Genomic DNA, 26,842 nt, shown 5'->3' with positions numbered 1-26,842 from the left:
AGACCAGGCTGGTCTCGAACTCACAGAGATCCGCCTGCCTCTGCCTCCCGAGTGCTGGGATTAAAGGCGTGCGCCACCACTGCCCGGCCACACACAAATTTTTAAAAAGTAAAGAAAACCTATGGTGTGGACATGGGCCAGATCCCAGATAGTGGATGAGCAGGCAGGAGCCGGGACTTCCCTGAGCAGTTCACTAGGGGGCATGGCAATTCCTGAGTTCCTCCATCCCCAGACAGAACCAAAGCTTGCTCTTTCTTTCTTTCTTTCTTTCTTTCTTTCTTTCTTTCTTTCTTTCTTTCTTTTCTTAAGGCTTATTTATTTATTATATATACAGTGTACTGTCTGTATGTATGTCTGCAGGCCAGAAGAGGGCACCAATTCTCATTACAGATGGTTGTGAGCCACCAGGTGGTTGCTGGGAATTGAACTCAGGATCTCTGGAAGAGCAGTCAGTGCTCTTAACCACTGAGCCATCTCTCCAGTCCCACCAAGCTTTCTGCGACTGTGAATATGGTGATCATATCATGGCTAAAGAAACATGAGACCATCAAGAGGAAGAACTTTCAAACCAGAAAAATGAGTTTACAGAGGCGAAGCTGAAAACACTTCCTGTGCTAAGCTTAGCTATGTCGGATTCTCGGGGTGCATCTGGCTTTGTGTCTGGGTGCACCACTGTCTGTTTCTTGATTCTCAGCTTCAGAACTTTCCATTGACTTCTAACAGTGAAAGTTTAGGAGTCCACTCACCTCTACCAAATCTCAGTTCCCTGCTCTTAATGTTGATAGCCATATCAGTTCAAATTGTTACTTTCATAATTCCAAATAATATACTCTAGTCTTTTTCTTTCTTTTTAAAAATTTATTTATTTGTTTATTTACTTATTTACTTTTCAAGACATGGTTTCTTTGTGTAGCTTTGGAGACTGTCCTGGAACTCACTCTGTAGATCAGACTGGCCTTGAATTCACAGCCTTTGCCTCCCAAGTGCTGGGATTAGAGGTGTGCATCACCACCGCACGTTTTTATAAATTTTCTTTTAAATAAAGAAGTGCTGTCTTGGCTGCCCTTGAACTCCTGGACTCAAGTGATCCTCCTGCTTCAAGTTCCTGAGTGAGTGGGATTGTGGGTACGTGCTGAAGTGCTCCAGCATGCTGGAGCATGGCGAACACAGAACTGATCGGTTTTGCCTTTTCCCCTTCTTTCTCTTACTAAAAACTGTTAGATTGCAGTCTCAAAGCTAGCCACCAAGGTCTTGTCCCTTATTTGGTTACTTCTTCCTCCTGAGGCTGATAACCATGGTCCAGATGCCAAAGTATTGAAGTCCAGCAAACAAAGCCCCCTTTGGCTGCCCTAATTAACATGCCTTATGAAAATTGAACACCTCATCCTAACACAGGGCTTCCCCCTTTCCCCTATGTAAACTGCCATTTGCCGGTGTGCCGTGTCTGTCTCCTCTATCCAGGTGCAGTCCTTCGTTATGGGTATTGCCACTACGCCCAGCTGATTTACGTAGTAAATAATTTTCTCCCTCATTTTGAAAGTGCCACCTTGAGCCCTGCACGGTGATAGATGCCTTTAGTCCCAGCACTCGGGAGGCAGAGGTCCACCTAGTCTACTGAGTGAGTTCCGGAATAGCCAGGGTGATACAGAGAAACTCTGTTTCAAAAGGGGTGGGTGTCTTTTAGCATTCCGTGTCAAGCCCTTTCTTAGTCTTCCCTCCCCCATGCAGCCTCAGCCACTATTTCTCAGCAGCAGCCGCCCTTTTTGGTGCTCCTCCTGTTTCCCCATCCTTATCACACTCCTGTGATTTTCTTCATCTCTAAGAAATGATTCAAAATCTCTCAGCTTCCAGTGCCCAGTCCATCACTTACTGTTACTATGTTTTAAATCCTTTATTGCTTCAGTAGACTCTTGGGAAAGAAGCACAATGTGGTGGTGTAATGAGATGCTCCCCTTAGCCTGTAGACATTAGAACATTTGGTCCCCAGTAGGTGGTGCTGTTTGGGAGTTTAGGAGGTGTGGCCTCCCTGGAGGAAGTGCATCACTGTGGTTGGGCTTTGAAGTTGAAAGGCTCACGCCATTCCCAGTTTGCTTTCTGCTTCGCGCTTTGCGTTCAGTTGGTGAGCCCTCAGCTTCCCGCTTTTGCTCCACCCTCCAGGACTCTCACCTTCTGGAACCATAAGCCCAGATTCTGTCTTCTATAAATTCTCTTGGTCATGGTGTTTTATGACAACAATAAATAGAAAAGTAGCTAATACAAAAGTTAGCACCAGGGAGTGAGCTATGGTTGTGACAGGCCTGACCTTGTTGGGGTTTGGAGGAACATGAAAGACTTTGAGACTTGGGAATAGAAAAGTAGCTGAATGTTCTAAGTGGACCTTAATGGACCGTTATAGTTGGAACTTTCACAGCAGTAGTATTGAGAACCATGTGGACTGTGGAGGCTCAACCCAAGAGGTCTCTGAGGGGATCAACATTAGCAACAGGGCTAGCGAGCCTTTCTGTGATACTTGGCAAAGAACGTTGCTGCTTCCTCTCCAGGTTCTAAGAAGCTGTCAGAGGCTAAATTTAAAAGTAATGGATTAATTTATTTGGCGGAGGAGACTTAAAGGCAGTCAAGCACGGACTCTGGTGAGTATTAGAAAGCATTCTTAGGCAGCTCTACAAAGAAAAAGAGCGAATGGGGCAGAAAGAAATGCACAGTGTGGAGAGAAAAGGGACCACTAACAAGGTCAGTGTTACAGCCAAGGCTGGGAGAGAGGCTGCCACTGTAAAGGGGTGAGCGTTCTTAAGAAGAGAAGAAGCCTGATTTGTACTGGGATACAGGAAGGGTGCTCGTGGGGAACCCCCCAAAAGAATAAAAACAACAACCAAAACAACAACAAAACCTCCCAATTTGTGAAAGGAAAAGACCTTAAGGATTTTTGTGCTTCTAAAAAGCAACAATTAGCACAACTGTTGCAAATGTGGTTCACACTGGCCAGGGTTCATCCCAAACTGGCAGGCTAACTTGGAAGTGCCATCCACATGACCAGAATGCATAAGTAAAGAACTATCCTTCCAGGTTTCAGAGAGCTGCTGAGGCCAGGCAAGGTGTAGCAGAAAGTCCCGCATGAAGGCCTAAGAGGGCATGAGGCTCTGATATGCCTTTGCATGTAGCTGTAGAGGTGAAACCTGGGTTACATTGGAGACCACAAGATGTTGAAGTTGCCAGAGTCATCAGATATCTGTCAAGGAATAATGCATACTGATGCAGAAACAGCCCAAGGGAGAGATGTATGTCTCAGGCAGCAAAGCACTCTGTCTCTCTGTGTCTGTGTATGTGATCTGTGTGTATGTGTGTGTGTGTGTGTGTGTGTGTGTGTGTGTGTAACCATCTAAGCCCTTTTGTTAGGACTTAGCAGTAGAACCAATGTTAGGGTTCAAAGGCAGAGAACCTTGTGGGTCTAGGCCAAGGTACACTGTAGAGAGCTCACATGTAACAGATCTCATGTAAAAGGTTTATTGGTAAGGGGGAGTGAAAAGCCATCTTGGAGTGGAGATGTAAGAGAGAGAAAGACAGATAGACAGACAGAGAGACCAGGAGACAGAAAGAGAGAACAAGAGAAAGAGAGCCCCATATTGTTGGCAGGGACTTTTGAAAGGGTGTACCTGTCACATAGGAAAGTAAGCAACTCACAGCAACACTGGAAATGCACCACACCTGCCCGCTGAGTCGATGAGTCCCTGGCAGCAGGCTGGCAGAGTGCTTGATTGCTAACACCCTTGACATTGGGGTTTCCTCTGCTTGGTTCCAGCCAGTCTTGCTTTGTTCCACATTGCCCCACTATACCCTACTCCTCCCTTTGGGATGATAATATATATTATTGCCATTATATGTTGGAGGCATGTAGTTTTACATGGGATTGCATTTAAGAGATCACCTAGAGTCTCAGAAGAGATTTTAGGTTTTGAATTTTAAAAGTCTTATGACACAAAAAGACAGTAAGGACTTTTGACACTGAACTAAATGCATTTTTGCAGTATGATATGAACCAGGAGAGTATGGGGGTCAGGGAGCAGAATGTGGTTGTTCCCCATAAGCTCAGGCATTTGAACACTTGGTTCCTAGTTGGTGGTGCTGTTTAGGTAGGTTTAGTAGGTACAGCCTTGCAGGAGGAAGAACGTAATTTGCATGATCTCTGAGGTGTTGGAGACTTGTGCCATTCCCACTTTCCTGTCTCTGCTTCATGTCTGTGGTTGAGAATGTGGACCCCTCAAGCCCCTGCTCCTGTCACAGTGCCTGCAGTCTGCCCTCCCAGATTCTAACTCATCTGGAACCATAAGTCCAGATCAGCTCTTTCTTCTTAGGTTGCCTTGGTGGAGGTGTTTTCTCACAGCAGCAGAAATACAACTGTGGTGGTTGGAATAAGAATGCCCCTGCTCCACCCCAGGCTCCCCCCCCCTCTCTCTCTCTCTCTCTCTCTCTCTCTCTCTCTCTCTCTCTCTCTGTCAGGATATAGAACTCTCAACTACTTCTCCAGCACCATGTCTGCCTGCACCTGCATGCCTCTATCTCTGCACTATGATAATAATGGACTAAACTCTGAAACTGTAAGCAAGCCTCAATTAAATATTTATAAGAATTGTCTTGGTCATGGTGTCTCTGTTATCATTCATAAAGAGTGTTATGGTAAAAGTTAAATGTTGCAGGTCCCAGAAGTGGCAGCAGGCAGTGGCTCCTGAGAACAGCCAGTCCCCGGCAGGGTCAGTGCAGTTCTCCAGTGGCCGCAGCAGGCCATGAGGGCCAGCAAGTACCAGGCAGGGAGCCATGTGGGAGGTGAGAGACAGAGACATGGATAGGCATGCCATGCAGAGTGAAGTTGGACATTTATTTAGTGGGTTATAGAAGGGAAGGGGAGATGGGGGAGAGGGAGAGAGAGAGAAATGGGGGGGGGGGCCACAGCAGCAGCTACCTCTCTGGGAGAGAGACAGAAAAGGAGGGATTCAAACTGGAAGCTGAAGATCACTTTGCCTTGGCAGAATGGGGAGGGGCATGGCTTGTCTCTTAAAGGGACAGTACAGATCATTACAAAGATGAGAGTGACCTCAGTGGGTCACCCAAGGCCTCAGTGAGTCCCCTGGTGGGTGACCTGAGGCCTCAGCAGGAGAGAGACAGACAGATATGCCATGCAGAGAGAACTGGAGTATAGAGTTTATTTAATGGGTTATGGAAGGGAAGGGGAGAAGAGAGAGGCAGAAGCTGCCTCTCCAGAAGGAGAAAGAGAGAGAGAGAGAGAGAGAGAGAGAGAGAGAGAGAGAGAGCTGGAGAGGAAGTGGGAAGGCAGAAGGGGAAGGAGGTTGGGAATGGGCAGGATTTATCTCTTAAAGGGGTGACAGACCAGGCTGCAGATTACAACAGTCCCTTCAACAGAAACAGAGAAATAACTGAGACAGTAACTAAGACATATGATATGATAAATCTATATGTTCCATTTACCTTCTCAAATTGGACTCCATTTTATATAAGTTGGATGGAATCCCTGCTGCTCCCCCTCCATTTGTCTGTTTTTATAAATACCAGGACTGGGTCTCACTTTCTTCTGCCAGAAATCATTGCTTGCATGTTTACACAGCAGCTGTGCATGCTTGGCTAGGTCTGCAGATGTGTTTGGATTACTGACGTATTAACTCATGCTTCAGGCTAGAAAGGGGACATGCAAGGAAGGCAGGCTTACCACAAACTGGAGGAGGCAGCTTCCTCTGGTTATCCCTCAGAATAAGTGTTTATTAACTCACATGTTTCCTGGAACTGTTCTCTGTATAAAAATATCATTTCCTCATTCCTAATAAGTTTTTCTTTCCAAGAACAAAACAGATTTAAGCATTTATACCATTAAAGAATAAATAATGCCAATTAGCGAAGTCCTTATGACTCATGGCCCCTTCAGGTGTCATGTGATAACCTGTCTCTTTAAACAAAACTTTGTCTTAATAAGGTAGTTACACTTAGAAGAGAATGGTGAGCTGGGGGCCCATACCTGTATCCCCAACACTTAGTATAGAGGCAGCAGCCAAAGGTTTAAGGACAACCAGTGTAATGACCATGCCTGGAAGAAGGGAAAAGCTAAAGCCCTCTTCCAGACAGAGGGGAAAGGAGGGGAAGCTTGTCTTCTAGAAAAACACTTCAGACAGTGAGCAGTTTGTCAGATCTCCTTGGAGGAAATGCAGTTGTCTTAGCTACTTTGCTGTCTGTGACAAAACACCACAACCAAGGCAAGATGTTAAAGAAGGCATTTTGTTTGGGGCTCCCAGTTCCAGACAGAGTCCCTGACCATCGCGGTGGGGAGCATGGGAGCAGGCAGGCAGGCATGGTAGCTGAGCTACAAACATGGGGCAGAGAGACCTAACTGAAAATGGTGGGGGCTTTCTAAAATCTCAAAGCCCAGCCCCAGTGACACACCTCCTCCAACAAAGCCATACCTACTAATCCTTCCAAAACAGTTCCACTAACTGGGAACCAAAGATCCAAATATATGAACCTCATTTAAGCCCGAGTAACTTACTTAACTATGAATATTTCTTGCCTTCTGTTAAAAATCTTACTCATATGTTAGGAGCCTGAAAATAGACTTAGGGTAGTCAGTCACTAGATCTCTTTGTCTCCTGGCCATGTGATTACATTGAATAAATTTTTTTTTCAACTTTTCAATATTTTATCTTTTCTAGTTAGCCTATGGGGCAATGGTGGCTAAGCCTTGCTTGTCAGGGTGGCTAAGGTGCAGGCTCTTACCTAAATTCTGATCACAGCCGGACTACATAGCGGGTTCAGGGTACCCAGGGTTACATAACAAGACTCTGTCAGAAATTAAACACACACACACACATTCAGATGATAATATTTCGTCTTCCCCAGGGTTGTATGTAATCTTGTGAAGTAAAATCAAATATGTTAAAATATGTGTGAGCATGAAGTTTTCTCAAAATGCTGAAATTTACTGAGTTTGGGAATCATGGAGGCTTCCGTTCCCTCTTCTCCATCTTCCCATAAGAAGGCAATGAAAGAAAAGAGATAGGCCAGGCAGTGGTGGCGCACGCCTTTAATCCCAGCACTCTGGAGACAGAGGCAGGGGGATCTCTGTGAGTTGGAGGCCAGCCTGCTCTACAGAGTGAGTTGCAGGACAGACTCCAAAGCTACAGAGAAACCCTGTCGAGAGAGAGAGAGAGAGAGAGAGAGAGAGAGAGAGAGAGAGAGAGAATAATATCTAAGTGTCAAGGTGTGGCCCAACCCATCATGGTTTCTCTAGTTTCTGGCACAAGATCAAGGTGTTATGAATGGATGGTGACCTTGAACTTCTGACCCTCCTGCATTTGCCTCTCGATTTCTGGTTGGAAATTTTCTCCCTTTTAAGTCTGAGATACTAGAATTACATGTCACACAACTCACTTACCTATACACTAGTATTCACCTAGTTTATAGGCCCCAGTGGGTTAAAGAGACTCACAGCACAATTTTAAGGGGTTTCATGGCCTGGGTTATCAAACAAAAATCTCAAGGATGCCTCCCTAGGGTTTTCTGAGCCATGAAGGCCTCCAGCATACAGGTGAAAACAGGCATGCATGTACGCACACCAAAACCAAAAGAAGAAATTCTAACAAACCAAAATCACAAGCTATTGCCATGCATGCCCACCGCAAACTCGAATCTAGTCACTAGATGGTGACACACTATTGCTGAAGACACAATGCACTTTGGTGGCAGAGTAGAGAAATATACCTTAGAGTGACCTAAAACTTCCTCTCTTTCAGCTAGTTCTCGTGGTGCTAAAGAGTACTATCCTAACTGTTCTCGATTTATAACTTTTTGTTGTTATTCCAGAGGTCCCTCCTGGAGCACACACAGTGGAGGTGAAGGTCAGAGAAGTAACTGTGGACATGCTGTGGTGGCTTGAATTTAATTGATCTCTAAAATCTCATAGGGAGTGGTGCTATTGGGAGGGTGTGGCTTTGTTGGAATGTATATGACCTTGTTGGAGGAAGTGTGTCAATTTTGAGGGCGGGCCTTGAGATTTCCTATGCTCAAGATACCGCCCAGTGTCTCAGTTGACTTCCTGTTGCCTGCAAGATGTAGGACTCTCAGCTACTCCTCCAGCACCACATCTGCCTGCATACCACCGCCATGCTCCCTGTCATGATGATAATGGACTGAACTTCTGAATGTGTAAGCAAGCCACCTCAATTAAATGTTTTCCTTTATAAGAGTTGCCATGATCGTGGTGTCTCTTCACAGCAATAGAAAGACCAGCTAAGACAGAAGTTGGTACGGGGGTGGGGGGGTGGAGTAATGCGTGATATATTTTTATTTGAAACAATATGGACTTGGGGACTGTGGATTAGAAAAGCAGCTGGAGGCTTTAAGTGCTGCTTAATGGGCCAGCTAGCAGAAGCACGGAAGACAGTGGTGTTGACTGTGATTTGATAAACTGTGAGGGGCTTACTCAAGAGTTTACAAAGGAGAAGAATTTTAGTATGTTGCCTAGAGATCATTCTTATGATAATTTGGTGAAAGAAGTGCCTGCTTTTTGCCCTTGTCCTGAAGAGTATGCCTGAGGCTAAAGTGAAGGATTTTGGATTAATTATATTAGCAGGGGAAATCTCAAAACAACCTAGACTCTGGTGTGTGGTTATTAGTGTCAATTATGATGAGGATTTATAATGAAAAGGAGCAAACTGAGTGGAATAAATTACAAAATGCAATTTTTTACTCTGATCTTTATTTTTTGAAGAAAAAACAGCGAGGTTGACAGGAGACTGCAGATGGAGATTGCAGAGTGGGGGTTCCATGGTAGTCTGAGTTGTCTCTAGACAACAGATTCTGGAGAACCAGAAACTTCACTTAGTGTATGGTTTTCAACAAGCGAAAATCAGGGGAATAAGGTGGAGTCTGGCAAACTTAGTAACTTCTCTGGCATATAAGCGTGTTTTGTTTTGTTTTATTTTTGTCAAAATATAAAATTAAAGGAGAAAAACAATCACCAAAAAGTAGAATTCAACTAAGTCCTGTGTTCAAGGAGATAAGCAGATTGAGAAATGGAATAAAGGGTGTGGTGACTTCAGCTAAGATTCCAGATGGTTTTCAGTCTTGCTTTGGTGCAGTATTTTCTCCTGCTTTCATCCATGTAATAGAATAGTAAAGTATGTCCGGTGCCATTATATGTTGCAAGTACGTTATCTGCTTTTGGATTTTAATTTTTACAGGTAATTACAGGTGATTAAGAGATTGCATGAATCTTAGAAGAGATTTTGAACTTTGGATTTTAATACTTTATTGAGACTCTTGACTATGGAAACTTTTGAAGTTGGACTAAATGCATTTTGGCATTATGATATTGTTACAAACTTATGGGGGCCAGGGAGTGGAATGTGGTGACTTGAATGTAATTGTCCCCCATAATCTCATAGGGAGTGGCTCTATTGGGAGGTGTGGCATTGTATGGCCTTGTTGGAGGAAGTGTGTCACTGTGGGAGCCGACTTTGAGGTTTCCTATGCTGAGGATACGGCCCAGTGTCTCAGTTGACTTCCTGTTGCCTGCAAGTTGTAGGACTCCTCCAGCACCACGTCTGTCTGCATGCTGCCATGCTCCATCATGATGATAACGGACTGAACCTCTGAAACTGTAAGCAGGCCACCCCAATTAAATGTTTTCCTTTATAAGTGTTGTCATAGTCCTGATGGCTCTTCACAGCAATTGAAATGTTAAGACACACACCCTCCATTCTATACACTACAATAAGAGCACAGGTCCTAGTCACAGTATTGGAAAGGCAGGATTGCTCTGTAGTAAGATGAAACCTCACCACTCAGTCCAGCAGAAGTCTAGTTCAGGAGAAACAAGAGTGTGCCCTAGCAGGGGAGATACTAACACTTAATTGTCAGTAAGAAATAATAATTTAGAATACTTGTGAGGTGTAGTGGTTTGTTTTATTGAGGCCATTGATATTTAAAGTTAATTGAAATGTGTGTGTTAGTTGTAGTCGTTGTGTTGTTGATTTTTGGTGTTGTTTGTGTTCTTGGTGGTACTCTGTGTTTTAAAAATTAGGTTTCTTATAGAGAATAGGCAGTCTGAGGTTTCACAGAGAGAGTGTTCATTCTGAGAATTCATAGAGATAGGATCGCCCCTTTGGTCTGAGCATGGATAGAGGTAAGAACTCTCTAGTGGTTGACTGCTCTGCTACTCTGATCTTCCAACATTAACCCCTATATCTGACTCTGATTCTAATTGTGCTACAGTTAGTTCTTAATAATAAAACTTCTGTAACACCTTGTGTTTGCCTTTTTTGGGGCATCGCTCAAGCATTTCTTCTTAAACTCTTTCTCCTTATTTTCATTGAGCTGTTTCTTTGTGTCTTCTTTAAACTCCTGGAGTTCATTGATGAAGTTTTGTGATTGTTCTTTTAAATTCTGTGTCCTGGGGTTCATCTAGGTCGTTCTCATTGACAAACATTTTTACAGGATTGGTAGGTTTTGGAGAGGAGATACTGGCTTGATCTTTCATACTGTTGGTATTTTTGAAATGAGATCTGTACATATAGACTTCTTTTGTTGGTTCTGAGTTTGTTACGGACAGAAGAGGTTGGGATGAAGAGAGGATGTTCAGGCAGGTTGAGTCTAAAGGTTGGAAATGGTTTGGGTGGAATGAAATCAGATGGACAGTGGGGACTGAGCTGGTATACAGTATGTACTTCCTGTTCTGAGCCTGGAATGTGGGGCAGATCTGGCTGGGTAGAAAGGTTGGATGTACCATGAGAGAGTCCCGTAGTTTGGGGTCCAAGTAGGAAGGATCTTGGCCAAAGTCTACAGCTTCTTTGTGGTGTAGGCAGGGGAGGCCAGACCAGGCTGGTGCTGTAGTTGTTGGGTCCAGGCTGTGGATCTGGCCAGTTGAAGGACTTAACAGACATCTATAGAATATTCCATCCAAACATAAAAGAATATACCTTCTTCTCAGAACCTCATGGAACCTTCTCAAAAATTGACCACATACTCAGTAACAAAACAAACCTCAACAAATACAAAAAAATTGGAATAACCCCATGTATCTTATCAGATCACCATGACTTAAAACTAAAATTCAATAGCAATACTAATTCCAGAAAGCCTACAAACACATGGAAATTAAACAATGCTCACCTGAATCATCACTGGGTCAAGGAAGAAATAAAGGGAGAAATTGAAGACTTCCTAAAATTCGATGAAAACGACCACACAACATACCCAAATTTATGGGACACAAAGCAGTGTCAAGAAGAAAGTTATAGCACTAAATGCTCACATAAAGAAGTTGGAAAAATCCCACACTAGTGAATTAACAGAACATTTGAAAACTTTAGAACAAAAAGAAGAAAACTCACCCAAGAGAACTAGATGGCAGGAAACAATCAAATTGAGAGCTAAAATCAACAAAATAGAAACAAAGAAAACAATACAAAGAATCAATGAGACAAAGAGTAGGTTCCTAGAGAAAATCAACAAAATAGACAAGCCTTTATCCAAACTAACCAAAAGGCAGCGAGAGAATATACATATTAATAAAAATCAGAAATAAAAAAGGGACATAACAACAAACACTGAGGAAATTCAGAGAATCATCAGGTCATATTTCAAAAACCTATACTCCACAAAATTGGAAAACTTAAAGAAAATGGACAACTTTCTGAATAAGTATCATTTATCAAAATTAAATCAAGAACGAATAAGCAAATTAAACAGACCTTTAACTGCTGAAGAAATATAAACAGTCATCAAAAGTCTCCCAACCAAATAAGCCCAGGACCAGAAGGTTTCAGCTCAGAATTCTATAATATTTTCAAAGAAGAACTAAGACCAATATGCCTCAAATTATTCTACACAGTAGAAACAGAAGGAACATTGGCAAACACTTTTTATGAGGTTACAATTACTCTGATACCCAAACCACATAAAGACATTACTAAGAAAGAGAATTATGAACCAATCTCATTCATGAACATCGTTGCAAAAATATTCAATAAAATATGGGCAAATCAAATCCAAGAACACATCAGAAACATCATTCACCATGATCAAGTTGGCTTCATCCCAGATGCAGGGATGGTTCCACATATGAAAATCTGTCAACATAATCCACCATATAAACAAATTGAAAAATAAAAATCACATGATCATCTCATTAGATGCTGAAAAAGCCTTTGACAAAATACAAATCCCTTCATGATAAAGGTCTTGGAGAGAGCAGGGATACAAAGAACAAAGCTAAACATAATAAAAGCAATATACAGCAAGCCAACAGCCAACATCAAACTAAACAGAGAGAAACTCCCAGAGATCCCATTGAAATCAGGAACAAGACAAGGTTGTCCACTCTCTCCGTATCTATTCAATATAGTTCTTGAGGTTGTAGCTAGAGCACTAAGACAACAAAAGAAGATCAAGGAGATACAAATTGGAAAAGATGATACAAATTGATGATATGATAGTTTACATAAGCAAACCCAAAAATTCTACCAAGGAACTTCTACAACTTATAAACACTTTCAGTAATATAGCAGGATACAAGATTAACACAAAAAAAATCATTAGCCCTCCTGTACACAAATGATAAGTGGGCTGAGAAAGAAATCAGAGAACCAGCACCCTTCACAATAGCCACAAATAGGATAAAATATCTTGGAGTAACTCTGACCCAAAAAATGGAAGACCTGTATGACAAGAACTTTAAATCTTTGAAGAAAGAAACTGAAAAAGACACTAGAAAGTAGAAAGATCTCCCATGCTCTTGGGTAGGTAGAATTAACATAGTAAAAATGGTAATCTTACCAAAAGCAATCTACAGAGTCAATGCAATGCCCATCAAAATCCCAGCAAACTTCTTCACAGACTTTAAAAGAACAGTACTCAACTTCATATGGAAAAGCAAAAAATCCAGGATAACCAAAACAATCCTATACAATAAAGAAACTTCTGGAGGCATCACAATACTTGACTTCAAACTCTACTACAGAGCTAAGTACTGAAAACAGCCTGGTATTGGCATAAGAACAGACAGGAGGACCAATGGAACCGAACTGAAGGCCTGGATATCAATCCACATACCTGTGATTTTTGATAAGCAAAAAATATAAAATAGAAAAAAGAAAGCATATTCAACAAATGGTGCTGGCATAACTGGATATCAATATGTAGAAGAATAAAAACAAACCCAAATCTATCACCATGCATAAACTCAAATGCAAATGGATCAAAGACCTCAACATAAAACCAACCACGCTGAACCTCATAGAAGAGAAAGTAGGAAGTACACTTGAATGCATTGGCACTTCCTAAAAATAACCCCAGTAGCACAGACACTGAGAGCAACAATTAATAAATGTGACCTCCTGAAACCGAGACGCTTATGTAAAGCAAAGGACATTGGTGTGGGACCATGGTCTGTATTCTGTCAGTTATATTTTAAATAAATGCTGTTTGGCCAGCATCCAGGCAGAAAGTATAGGTGGGACAACAAGACAGGAAGTAGAGGCGGGTCAATGAGAACAGGAGAATTCTGGGAAGAGAATGCAGTCCTGACCTGATCACAGAAGAAACAAGATGTGACTGCCCCACTGAATAAGGTACTGAGCCACATAGCTAACACAGATAAGAATAATGGCTAAAAATGGGCTATATAAGTTATAAGAGTTAATAAGAAGCCTGAGCTAATGGGTCAATCAGTTTACAATTAATGTAGACCTCTGTGTGATTTTTTTGGTACTTAATGATTCTGGGAACTGGGCAGGACAGAAACCTTAGTCAATAGGACATGGTCAACAAGACAAAACAGCAGCCTACAGAATGGAAAAAGATGTTCACCAACCCCACATTGGACAGAGGGTTGATCTCCAAATTATACAGAGAACTCAATAAATTGATCATCAAAAGATAAAAAATGGGGTACAGACCTAAAAAGAGAACTTTCAACAGATGAATATAAAATGGCTGAAAGACATTTAAGGAAATGCTCAACATCCTTAGTCATCAGAGAAATGCAAATCAAAACAACTCTGAGATTCCATCTTACACCTGTAAGCATGGCCAAGATCAAAAACACTGATGACAGCTTATGCTGGAGAGGTTGAGGGGTAAAGGGAACACTCCTGCATTGCTGGTGGGAATGCAAGCTGATACAACCTTTGGATGTCAGTGTGGTGATTTCTCAGAAAATTAGGAAACAACCTTCCTCATGACTCAGTAATTTCACTTTGGGGTATATATCCAAAGGATGCTTAATCGTACCACAAGAACACGTGCTCAACTATGTTCATAGCAGCTTTGTTTGTCATAAACAGAACCTGGAAATAACCTAAATGCCCCTCAGCTGAAGAATGGATAAGGAAAATGTGGTACATTTACACAATGGAGTACTACACATCAGGAAAAAAAAAGATGATATATTGAAATTTGCAGGCAAATGGATGGATCTAGAAAACATCATATTGAGTGAGGTAACCCAGACCCCGAGAGACAAATATCATATGTACTCACTCATAAGTGGCTTTTAGACATAAAGCAAAGAAAAATCAGCCTACAATTCACAATCCCAGAGAACCTAGACAACAAAGAGAACCCTAAAGAAGACATACATGGATCGCATCTACATGGGAAGTAGAAAAAGACTAGATCTCCTGCTGGGCGATGGTGTCGCACACCTTTAATCCCAGCACTCGGGAGGCAGAGGCAGGCAGATCTCTGTGAGTTCGAGACCAGCCTGGTCTACAGACCTAATTCCAGGACAGGCTCCAAAGCCACAGAGAAACCCTGTCTCGAAAAACCAAAAAAAAACAAAAAAAAAAAACAACAAAAAAAAACTAGATCTCCTGAGTAAATTGGGAGTGTAAGGATCATGGGAGGATAGAAGGCAGAGGGGTGAAAGGGAGGAAGTAGAAAAAAATATATAGCTCAATAATAGCAATTTTTAAAAGAGGCTTCTTCTTTAGTTTGGGGAAATTTTCTATGATTTTGTTAAAAATATTTTCTAAGATTTGACTTTTGTTTCTTTTCCTTCCACTATCACTATTATTCATATATTTGTTTATTTTTTTCATAAAGTCCCAGACTTCCTGGATGTTTTGTGATTGGGTTTTATTTTTATTTTTTTCGGTTTAACACTTTCTTTAACTGAGGTATCCATCCCTTCTACTTTATTGTCAACACCTAAGATTCTCTCTTCCATGTCTTGTATTGGTGAGGCTTACCTCTGGGGTTTGTATTTGACAAACCCTAAATTTTTCATTTCCAGTTTTATTTCAGTTTGGTTGTTCTTTACCAAATCTCTTTCTACTTTCATGCTGTGAACTGTGTTCATTATTTCATTTGACTATTTCTTTGTGTTTTCATGAACTCCTTTAAGGGATCTTCCTTAAGGTCCTTGACTACATTCATCACAGCTGTTTTGAGTCCTTGAGTATTTTAGCTATATTTCATTCTCAGGGCCGACTGTAACAGGGTTACTAGGTTCTGATGGAGGTCTATTGACTTGGCTTTTGTGTGTGTGTGTGTGTGTGTGTGTGTGTGTGTGTGTGTGTGTGTGTGTGTTTTGTGCCAGGGTCTAAAGAATTATAATGAATGATTGAGGTGTTTCTTGATGTTGATCTTGTCTTTGTGGGGTGGGAGTTCTGTTCTTTGGCTGTAGTTGCTGTCTCTGGATCCTGGGCAAGTGTGGCTTTTGGGTCCCTGGTTGAGAGAGCTGCTGTGGGTGGGCGGGCGACAGAGTGGAGTGGAGACGGGCTAGGAGGAAGGGCTAAGAAGGGCTATGCGAGAGAACTTGTTGCTGGACTATTCTGTCCTGCTGGTTAGTTCCCAGATAACCAGAGACTTAATTATTAATTTTAAGTGCTCAGTTGATAGCTTAGCCCTTTTTCCAGCCAGCTCCTACAACTTAAATTAACGCATTTTATGAATCTGTGTGCTGCCCTAAGGCACGTTTACCTCATCTATGACGTTCCCACTGCCCTCCTTCTTCCCATCATTCTCTCTGCCCCGGAAATCCTGCCTAAGCTATCAGCCAGTCAGGTTTTTTTTTTTTTTTTTTTGGTTTTTCGAGACAGGGTTTCTCTGTGGCTTTGGAGCCTGTCCTGAAACTAGCTCTGTAGACCAGGCTGGTCTCGAACTCACAGAGATCCGCCTGCCTCTGCCTCCCGAGTGCTGGGATTAAAGGCGTGTGCCACCATCACCCGGCCAGTTTTTTTTTTTTTTTTAACTAACAATGAGAGTAACACATATTCACAGTGTACAGAAGGATTATTCCAGAACAAGAGCTGGTGGGATCAGGTTTTCATCAATAGAGTCTTCAGAGAATGGAGGTGTGGTGGAACAAGGGGCTCCTGAATGTGGGCTGCAGCAGGACACAGGGTAAATCTGGAGAGACCAGGATGAAAGGGCTAGGGGCATCCTGGGTCTACATCACAAGGCTGGGTCCCCAGTGAATGGAATCAGGGAGGGAGGAGGGGCTCCTGCAAGCTGACTGCTTAGGACTAAGAGTAAGTCTAGAGAAAGCAAACTAGAGAACAGGACAGGAAGGACAATGAGAAAGATTTACCTGACTTCCGGTCCATGATGGCCACTAGGGATGCCTGATAGTATCTCTCGGTGTTGGAGGCAGAGACAGAGGAGTGAGGATGAATTAGGAGGGAAGGCTGGTAGCAGAGAAGGAAAAAGCTGGGCCCAAACCAAGAGGCAGAGTCCCCACAGATAGCTTTAGATACCCCTCTAAGAGCCTCAGAGTTTAGGGCTAGGGAAGTATTGGAAATACTCGTGTAAGGGTTGTGTTAGAGACAGCCTTGGGTTAAGGGTGTGGCTAACTTGGTCATTTGGTTTACTGTTTTTAGGCCTTGGAACCCTAAAAGCTAGGTTTATGATTAGGGTTAGGATTAGTGAGAGAGCCAGGTTTACAATTACAGATAGGACTAAATTGTAAACCGCCTTGGGTGGGTCACTTAGTCTAGGGGTTGTAACCCACCCTGCAGTCAGTTATTCCAGGGTCCTGGAGAGGCACTATCTGAAAAGACATGAGCAAGAGAGAGGAAGAAGGCCAGGCAGATTTGTCGAAGTCTTCGTTTATTAGAGTCAGGGTTACAGCTTATATAGGATAAGGAATTGGGGGGGGGGCACAGGGGCCTGGGCTCTTGCCATGTGGTTCACGTTGGTCACGTAGTCCAGGAGGTTACACAAGGTCAGGTCACGATTCCTCCGCCAGGAAGTAACAAGTTGACATACCTTAGTTCTCTAGATAGTTTGGAATGTGAGGGGGGTTCTGCTAACAGATAGCTCTCTATTAACAGATAATTGGGAGTGGGATAGGCTCTGCCAATAGAACAATTCTAATTATTGTTAGGAGTGAGTGGGGTTCTCTGCTAACTCCTCAGGGCAATGGTTCCTGTAATAATTTGGGGGGGGGAACTGCTCCTGACACTAAATTAGAGCTTGGTTTAAAGTTGGTATAAGAGGTACAGTTAATGTTTGACCTAGGTAAGAGTGAGGCTGGAAGTCCAGTCACAGCTTCCTCAGGGCCAGCATGGGTTTAGTGCTAATGTTTGAGCTAGGGTGAGAGGTGTAGTTTCGGTTGGGATTCCGGTTAGCTATGATTAAAGCTAATGATTGGTTAGGGTTAGGGCTAGGGTTAGAGCTAGGGTTGGGATTAGGGCCTTGTTTAGGGTTAGTTTCAGGGATAAAGCTAATGTTTGACTTAGATGTAAAACTACTTTGTGTCAGGGTTAAAGTTACATGTAGGGTTGGGCCAGGTTTAGATTATGGTTGTGGTTAGTACTGTGGTTAAGTGGCATAATTAGTGAGGCTTCGAGTTAGGGTTTTGGCTAGAACTGTAGTTATATTTAGTTCTGGGTTTAGGGTCAGGGTGGAGTTACGATTAGTATCAGAGTTAGAACTGAACTTAAAATAGAATTATGTGCTGGGTAGTGGTAGCACACACCTTTAATCCCAGCACCTGGAGGCAGAGGCAGGTGGATCTCTGTTAGTTCAAGGACAGCCTGGTCTACAAAGCAAGTTCCAGGAAAGCCAGGGTTATATAGAGAAGCCTGTCTTGAAAATGTATATAGCTAGGGTCAGAACTAGGGTTCTGTTTGGGACAGAGCTTGGCATAGCTCTAGGGTAAAGGGTACAATTAATATTGGAAAATTTTCACATTCAGTTTTAGATTTAGGTTTACTGCTTGATAGATGTAGGTTTAGGCTTTGGGTTTTGCCTAGGATCTCATTAGTCCTATTTTAGGGTTGTGGTTATGCTTAGAAGGGTTAGGATTAGTCTTAGGGCTAGGCTTAGTGTTGAGGTTACAATTAGGGTTAGAGTTGGATAGCATTACATTCATGGTTAGGGTTATGCTTAGACTTATGGCTAGGGTTTGTGTTAGGATAAGAGCCAGTTTTTTGAGATTGATTTTAGAGTTAGATGCAGGTTAGGGTTATGACTAGGCCTGAGTTAATGGATATGCCTGTGAGCATTTAAGTTCCAAAGAACAGAGTTACAGTTAGATGTCTGATGTACTATTAATAAAAACTCAGGGTCAGAAATTGGGGTTCAAGCAAAACAGTCAGTCACTGGCTCTTACCTCGACCTCAGTCTGAAATGGCAATCCTACCTCCAGGAATCTCAGAGAAGACTGCGTTTGAGAGCTGTGTCCCCACCCCCCATTTTATAGTCCTCTCTAGGGCTGGGATTAAAGGCATGCACCACCCGATTTCTATGGCAACTAGGGTTGCTTCCTGGATTAAATTGCGTGTCGTTGTGGCTACTGGGATTAAAAATGTGTGTTACCTTAATCTGGTCTGTAAGGCTGATCGATGGGACTGTTTTACTCTCAGATCTTCAGGCAGTCTTTATTTATTAAGATACAATTGAAATGCCCCTACAGATGTTCAGTTAGGTTTAATGTGTGGGACAATACTGGCTTTATGGGTAACATTACTGTTAGGGTTAAATGTCGGTTCAGGGTTAAATTGGTGCTGGGTTTGTCGTTGGGTTAAGTATTTTTTGTTTGTTTGTTTTTTTTGTTTTTGTTTTTTCAAGACAAGGTTTCTCTGTATCTTTGGAACCTGTCCTGGAACTAGCACTTGTAGACTAGGTTGCCCTCAAACTCACAGAGATCCACCTGCCTCTGCCCCCCCAGTTCTGGGATTAAAGGTGTGCGCCACCACCGCCCAGCCTTGGGTTAGGTTTAAAGCTAGGTTTAGTGTTAGGATTTGTGGCAGAACCATCATTAGGATTATGTATCAGGTTAGAATTTAGGATAAAGTTAATAAAAGAGCTACAGTTACTGTTAAATCTGTTTAGATTACTTTAGATCGAGTTTTTTCGTTGTTGTTGTTAATTAGCCTTTTTTACTGTTTTTTTGTTTGTTCATTTGTGTTTTGTTTTTAATTGAAGGTCCCTTACTAGCCCTGCTTCTGAGACTGCCAAAGATGAAGCGAAAGGGGTGGACAGCCAGCTGGTGTAGGGAGGCTCACACCACGGTTCATTTACCCACAGAACTAAACAGACACACTTCTGGTTAGAAGTTAGCAGCATGGGATGGGGGCAGATGAGGAGTAAGAGTGACGTTTAAAAAAAAATACAGACTTCCCCCAAATGAGTGCTTGGGAAGGGTCTTGGTGCGCTTCAACCCAAGAGGAATCAAATCAAAGGCAGTTTGGAAAGGCCAGAACCATCAGGGATGGAGGGAAGCGGACGATCCAGGGTGGGAGGGGGGAACTGACATTTGGCAATTGGGGTGAAGGGACTGTCCTCCCCAAGCTAGGATACCCCCAGCCTTGCCCTCCCCTGCTGAGATGCCCCCAGCCTTGCCCTCCCACCTGCTGGAGTACCCCCAGCCTTGCCCTCCCCTGCTGGGATGCCCAGTTTTGCCCTCCCCCTGTTGGGGTGCCTCCAGCATCTCCAGACTGGCAGGCAAGACACAGCCTCCAACCCCCAAAAGCAGGTCTGGGGCTGCAGGATGCTCCAGGCAGGGGCTGAAGGCATCTCACAAAGGCTTGTCCTCCAGGGAGGTGTCAGCATAGCCACCTAGTTTTTCTGCCAGGGTGCAGCGATCCTTGATCTCTTTGTAGCAGTTTGCTTGTAATTCATTTTTAATTTGCGTCGATTTCTTCTTGATAGTATTCTTGGAGTTGGCATAGATCATTTTACTTTTAAGAGATGCACACTTAGGGGCCCAGAAGATGAACACCAAATCCTCCATCTTGAATTTGGTCTCGTAGGTTGCATCGTAGAAAACAGTGGCGGTCCTTATCAGACAGCATCTTGTGAAAAGTGGTGTAGGGTGGTCCACATCTGCCCCACGTCCCCTCCCAGGATCTGCTTGCCTCCCCCAGGATTACGTTCTTTTCATCCTCACTGAGGCCTTCCGTTTCTTCACTTCTGGTGTTGAGGACTCGCTCACGTTGAAGTCCTTGAACACAGTGATGACATCATTAGATAGAGACAGCCACACCAGAGGCCGTGTTTCCGGAAGCAGAAGGGAGTCAGGGAAAGAGCTACAGAAGAACTGAGCCTCTGCGGGTGCTGCTGGGATCCGACTGCCAGTTTTAGGTTTCTTACTAAAGGTATGGTTAAAATTTCATTTGGGGCTGGGTTATATTTAGGGCTAGTGTTTGAGCCAGGATTAAATTGAGGGTGAGAGCTAATATTTGGGTTAGGGTGACGGCTTAAAGGTGCTTCAACATCTATTTCTAAGATTATTTAGGGTTAGAGCTAGAAGTAGGGTTGTGGATAGCACTTGTCTTATTTCTAAGGTTAGTATCAGAGTGAGAGCTAGGCACAGCGTTAAAAGTTAGGGCTAGGGTTGTCATTAGGGTCAGGTTAAGTTTAGGGTTAAAACTGGTGACAGAGCCAGGAATAGGATTACCTATCGAGTTAGGGTAGAGTTTGGTATGAAGTTAGTATAAGAGCTAAGTTAGTGTTAGAACTAGTCTGAAGGTTAGTATTAGATATAGTTTTACTGTTTAGGCTGGAAGAATGGTTCAAGTTTCATTTGGAGTTGTGATATATGTGGTATTAGTGTTTAAACTACACTTAAATGAGCGGTGGGAGCTAGTGTTAAAGTTAGTGTACAAGCTAGTTCATGGTTATATCTAGTGTTAGGTTTGTAAACAGTGGGAGCTAGTGTTAAGGTTAGTGTTAAAGTTAGTTCATGGTTATATCTAGTGTTAGGTTTGTCATTAAGTGTGGGGTTAGGACTGGTTTTAGAGGTAGGGTTAGGGCTCAAGATAAAATTAGGGTTACATTAAGGATTAGTTTTGGGGTTCAGATTATTTACAGCCATAGTTTAGATGCCAAATCCGAACCCAAGTAAAACTATCCTATGGCCCAGTTATTCTCTTTCCGTTTCCTTTAGTAGATGCGGCAGGCAGTACGGGACCTCCAGGCATCACTAACATGCCTGCTTTGTCCCCTTCGCCTTCATAGTAGATGCTCCTCCATCTGCTTTCTGAGCCCTGCTTTCAAAGTTGCATCAAGAGATTGAGGGGCACAGGAAGGAAACACTAGGAATATTTTTAGACACTAAAATACCTTATTTACAGCAGTGCCATATTTCTTAGTAACTATTTCAAAGCAAAAATATGAAGCCAGGCAAAACTGTCTCTGTATTTCTTACAAATCATCTTTTAATTTTAGGTTTTAAGGTTGTTTGGCAAAAACAGTCCAGATATTTTTTGTGCCCTTAATACAAACATGTTTAGCTGTCTTAGGTTAGCGTGGCTAAGTTTCGCAATCAGATTCCTCCCCCAACTTGATTTTCCATAATTAACATTTGAAAGCACCAGACCCGAGTCATTCTAAGGAATTACCTTAATGTTTCAGTGAATTTTAGTTAAGCTGACTAGAGATATAGTCTAGAAACCAGTGTTTTGTTTCATTTTTAATTTAAATATTCTGAATCCTTGGAGCTCTAGGGAAGTACTCATTTGAATGCTAAGTAGTGTTTAATATAAAAAAGTGACCCCAAGCACAGAATGCTTTCCCAAGTCAAGTTCTGCACTGTGGTTTCTGGAAGCTTTGTGGAGTCTGACTTGATTAATGACCTTTCAAATGAAAACATGTGGTACAGAAACTTATTGCTTTAAAAACAAACCTTGCAGGACTGGAGAGATGGCCCAACCACTCTTCCAGAGGGCCTGGGTTCAATTCCCAGCACCCACATGGCAGCTCACAGCTGTCCGGAACTCCAGAGGACTGGACACTCTCTTCTGACCTTTGAAGGCAAAACACCCACGTGCATAAAAATCAATTGGAAAAATAATCTTGGCAGAGCATTTGTGTTGACTGTTTTCTTCACTTGGGCTGGGCCTGTGCTATGTGCAGCTTGTCACATCTCCTGATAGGTTCCGTATCAGGAGGGGGAGAGACAGGGAGCTCAGGGATGTCTCCAACCAAACCAGCACTGGCCCAGGACAAAGCTCTCTGTGGATGGCACAAAGTAGGTCTGATTTTTGGTTCTTTTACTGTTTTGTCCTGTCTGCTTTGTGACTTTACTGGTGAAAGCCATGGGAAGTGTCATAGAAAAACTACACCTGGGACAGAGATGTATGTCACTGGTATGTGCTTGCCTCTCATGTGTAAGCCAGGTCCCAGGCTGAACCCTCAGGGCTGCAAAAACCAGTAAGCAAACAGCAGCAGAAAGAAACCAAGACCAAAGAGCAATTGAACAAACCAGAAAGTAACAAATAAGGAGACCGAATCAATTTACAAATCCTCTCGTTGAAGAAGATCCCAGGGTCCCAGAAGATCCCAATGGTTTCACTGCTGAATTCCACCAAACATTTAGAAGAGAATTCATCTTAGCCTTTCTCAGATGCCTTCAGTTTCTGAAGAGGACAGGGGTGGGGTGGGGGAGAACACTTTGAAGCTTGAGTACCTGAACCAGCATTACCCTGATTTCAGAGCCAGATTAGAACATCACAGAAAAAGAAAAGAAGAGGCACAGTGGTTAAGAGCACTGGCTGCTCTTGCAGAGGAACTGGGTTTCATTCCCAGCACTCTCATGGTGCCTCACAACCACCCACAACTCTAGTTCCAGGGCATCCGATGAGCTCTTTTGATCTCCTCAGCACTGCGCGCACATGGAACATGTAAACACATGTAGATGGAACACTCATATACACAAAAGAAATAACAGGGCACATTAATACATGCAGGCAAAGCATTCATAGACATAAATGAATCACTCTGTAAACAACAAAGACAAAAAGGGTCGATGTCATTGATAAATTCATAACAAAAGTGAATTGAGCCTGGCGGTGGTGGCGCATGCCTAAAATCCCAGCACTCGGGATGCAGAGGCAGGTGGATCTCTGTGAGTTCAAGACCAGCCTGGTCCACAGAGCAAGTTCCAGAACAGGCTCCAAAGCTACAGAGAAACCTTGTCTCGAAAAAAAAAAATTTGAGTTGAACAGCCCATTAGGATCAATCAGAATCCACCTTTTGAGGTTATAGGATGGCTGAACATACACAAGTCAGTAAATGTGACATAATTCATTAGCACAATGGAAGACAAAGGCTCACTAGACACAGAAAAGGCAGGTGACAAAAATTCCAGATCCTTCCACAATAAAGACTGTGACTAAGCATAGAAGGAATGTATCTCAGCACATGAATGGCCATTGATGATGGGCTCACAGTTAATATCACACTCAATGGGGAAAAGTCAGAAGCTTTCCCTCAGAGATCAGAAACAAGATAGGATGTTGCTCTTCACTTTCTGTTCAACTGCTAGAGCAGAAAAAACTCCTCAGGCTAGGTTATCATTTGGCCAAGGACCACCCCTAGAAAGGCAAGTCCTTTATTGAAATACTGTACTTTTCCTTCCCCGAATCCCTACCATGAGTGCAGTAGTTTACCAGGACAGAACCATGTAACTTACTAGGACAGAGCCATGTAACTTACCAGGACAGAGCCATGTAACTTACCAGGACATATCCATGTAACTTACCAGCACAGAGCCATGTAATTTACCAGGACATATCCATGTAACTTATCAGCACAGAGCCATGTAATTTACCAGGACAGAGCCATGTAACTTACCAGGACAGTGCCATGTAACTTACCAGGACATCCATGTAACTAACCAGGACAGAGCCATATAACTTACCAGGACAGAGCCATGTAATTTACCAGGATATAGCCATGCAGCTAACCAGGACATAGCCATGTAATTTACCAGGACATAGCCATGTAGCTTCATAATCTGCCAGATTTTTTTTTTTTAATTATTTGGAAAAGTGTAACTTTTCTTTTTCTTTCTAGCTCTTCTGTAAGCAAACTCTCCTTAACACTTTCGGTTTCCTTAACTCTTTGGGCTTTCCTGCTCTTTGTCTGAAGTCTCCATCCTGGCCAGTCGCTGCTTTGTCTGCCACAGGTGTGACTTTCATGCCAGATTAAATGACAGGGCTTGTTCCTCCATGTCTCCTCTTCCTTCTTCTCTTCCTCCAGGAAGATGCTGAGCTTTTACTTCTTGCCTTCCCTGGGGGCTTTTCAAACAACTTCTATAAAATTATCCTTTGAACATCCATTTGATCCTGTTCTTGAATTGTTAACGAGACTGATTTCCTCTGTATCCCTACCTCTTACTACATGGTTTAGTCAAAATAATCAGGCAAGAGGAAGAAAATTTAAAAACTAACAGACAAAACACCAATGAAATGATCTGTTTGTGAATGACAGTCACCCAAAACAGACCCAAATCAGAAGTACTCAGTATTGCATGCAAAATGAACATTGAGAAACCATTATTGTTTCTATTATTAGCAATAAACTAATCAGAAAACAAAAACCAAGGAAACAGTCCTATTTACATCAGCTACGATGGCTTGCCTAGCACTGTGGATGTTTTGGGTCACATTCTTAGCTCGCAAACAGCACTAGTCAAAATGGGATTAAGTGTGAAGTGTCCCCGGGGGGTCCGCATGGGATGCCAGCTTTTCACCACTCCCTGTACCCGCCTTCCCCAAATATCTGCTGAGCCAGGTGGGTTGCTGGCTTCCTTTCAGCCACAGCTCAAACACCTCCTGCTGGTGTCACTGGTGTCACTTGTCACAGTCCCTATGCCTTCCTTTTCCCACCTTTGTTTACACCTGGGGTCTTCTGCAATTTCCTCCTCTGTTTGACTCCAGTTACGCCCTGCAGCCATGGCTCCTGCTTCTCACTTATAGGGCCCCTACGTCTGCCTTAGATCTCCTCCTCTAAGTGGCTTGGACTCAGTGGTCAATCATTTCACTTCCACTTTTGTCACCCCTTTGTTCCCTCAAGCCTGGATCACCCAGCATCCTGGCCACCCTGTTAATGGATTCCCAGGAAGCCATCCTCTGCAAACCCGTGTTTTTGCGAATGCCTTAGGAGGAAGTCTTAAGAGCTCCGAGATTCACTCAGTGCTCAGCAGATCCTGGGAAGCCTTTCTTTGAGATAACCACTGCCCTAAATTGGAAGCGAGACCCCCAAGGGCGAATTTACCACCTGGAAACGTGCAAATCCACACAGGAAATGTGAAGGGCCGGGCTTGACCTGAAGAAAGGGTGTGACTCAGTATGGAACACGGATGGTCACTTCTGGGGTGGAGTGAGAATGGAGTATCGGAAAACAAAGGAAAGAGTAATAGAAAATATCCACAATGAACAAAATACTGCAAGTTTAAGAGACATTGGATCAATAACAAAGCTCGTGATGCTTCATCTTGCATGCCAACTTAATTGGGATCTGCCTGGGAGTGTGATGGCTATTCTTGATTGTCAACTAGACTATATCTGGAATAGACTTCAGTCCAAAAACGGAGGGCACCCTTGTGATCCAGATCTTGAGGCTGGATGACACATGCCTTTGATCCCGACCTGGACGCAGGAAGGCACACCTTTAATCTGGGCCCTGCCTTCTGCTGGAAGCCTATGGAAGGATAATGGGTTATCCTATTATAATATGGTTATCCTAAGGAAGCGTATGGGTTCCCTGCTCCCCCGTGGTCTGTTGGCAAAGGAGGCAAGCTGGGCCTTGTCCAGCCTGTGAGTGTGACAGAGACAGCCCTTTGGGAGACAATTTCAATGAATTTCCTTAGCTTTATTCCATAGTACAGTGTTTGGGTCCGGAGCCGGACCATAAATATTTCTCTTGACCAGACCCCAACATAAACTCTCTCTGGACCAGCGTGGAGACGTGGGAATAAAGACACAACTCACATGGCTTTATCGGGAGGCAGATTCTCAGTGGTCCCTCATGAAATCCTGAGTTCACATCCTGAAGAATTCCCCTCGTTTATTCTCCAAACAGCTTTTATACCAAAACATAAACTGAGGGGGAGATACACCAGTATTCTGTCTCCTAGGTAACCAGGTGAATGGCGGTTTGTCAAGTCTGCATCTACCTGTCTGCTGTGTCTTCTAGCTGTTGTGTAGGCTTGAATTAGCATCTCTATCAGGCATCCTCCAAATTACAAAGAAAGGAGCAACAACATCATGACGTTTTGATAGGGTAGTGACAGCCTGTCTGCTGGGCTACATGACCACTTCAGGTGGGGCTTCAGAGCCTGGCTGCCATACCATATAGAAATATGGGCCTACAGTACAGGGACTATGTAGGATTGGGGTCAGTGGCTGGGGAATCACCTAATTTGCCTTAAACAGCAGGCTCCTATCATAAAGTCCCTAGTACAGTTACAGTCTGTGGGAGCAAGATCTTATCTTAATGTTCCTAGAACAATGTCTACCATATGGGCAGCAGGGGAAAGAGTCTGCAGGGAACTGCATCCAGCTTCATAAGAGATAAGTTAGGCATCCTGGCCCAGAGAAGGTCTCCAAATAAG

At 43.1% G+C, this 26,842-nt stretch overlaps 1 pseudogene; it reads right to left on the bottom strand.

Moving 5' to 3' along the window:
* Nucleotides 1-20,020: 20,020 nt before the first annotated feature.
* LOC101982594 lies at nucleotides 20,021-25,183 on the bottom strand (annotated as a pseudogene).
* Between the last annotated feature and the right edge of the window lie 1,659 nt (nucleotides 25,184-26,842).

The sequence above is a fragment of the Microtus ochrogaster genome, chromosome 19 (genome assembly GCF_000317375.1).
Source record: "Microtus ochrogaster isolate Prairie Vole_2 chromosome 19, MicOch1.0, whole genome shotgun sequence".
Classification (NCBI taxonomy): domain Eukaryota; kingdom Metazoa; phylum Chordata; class Mammalia; order Rodentia; family Cricetidae; genus Microtus; species Microtus ochrogaster.
This window is presented reverse-complemented; position numbering and strand designations above follow the sequence as displayed.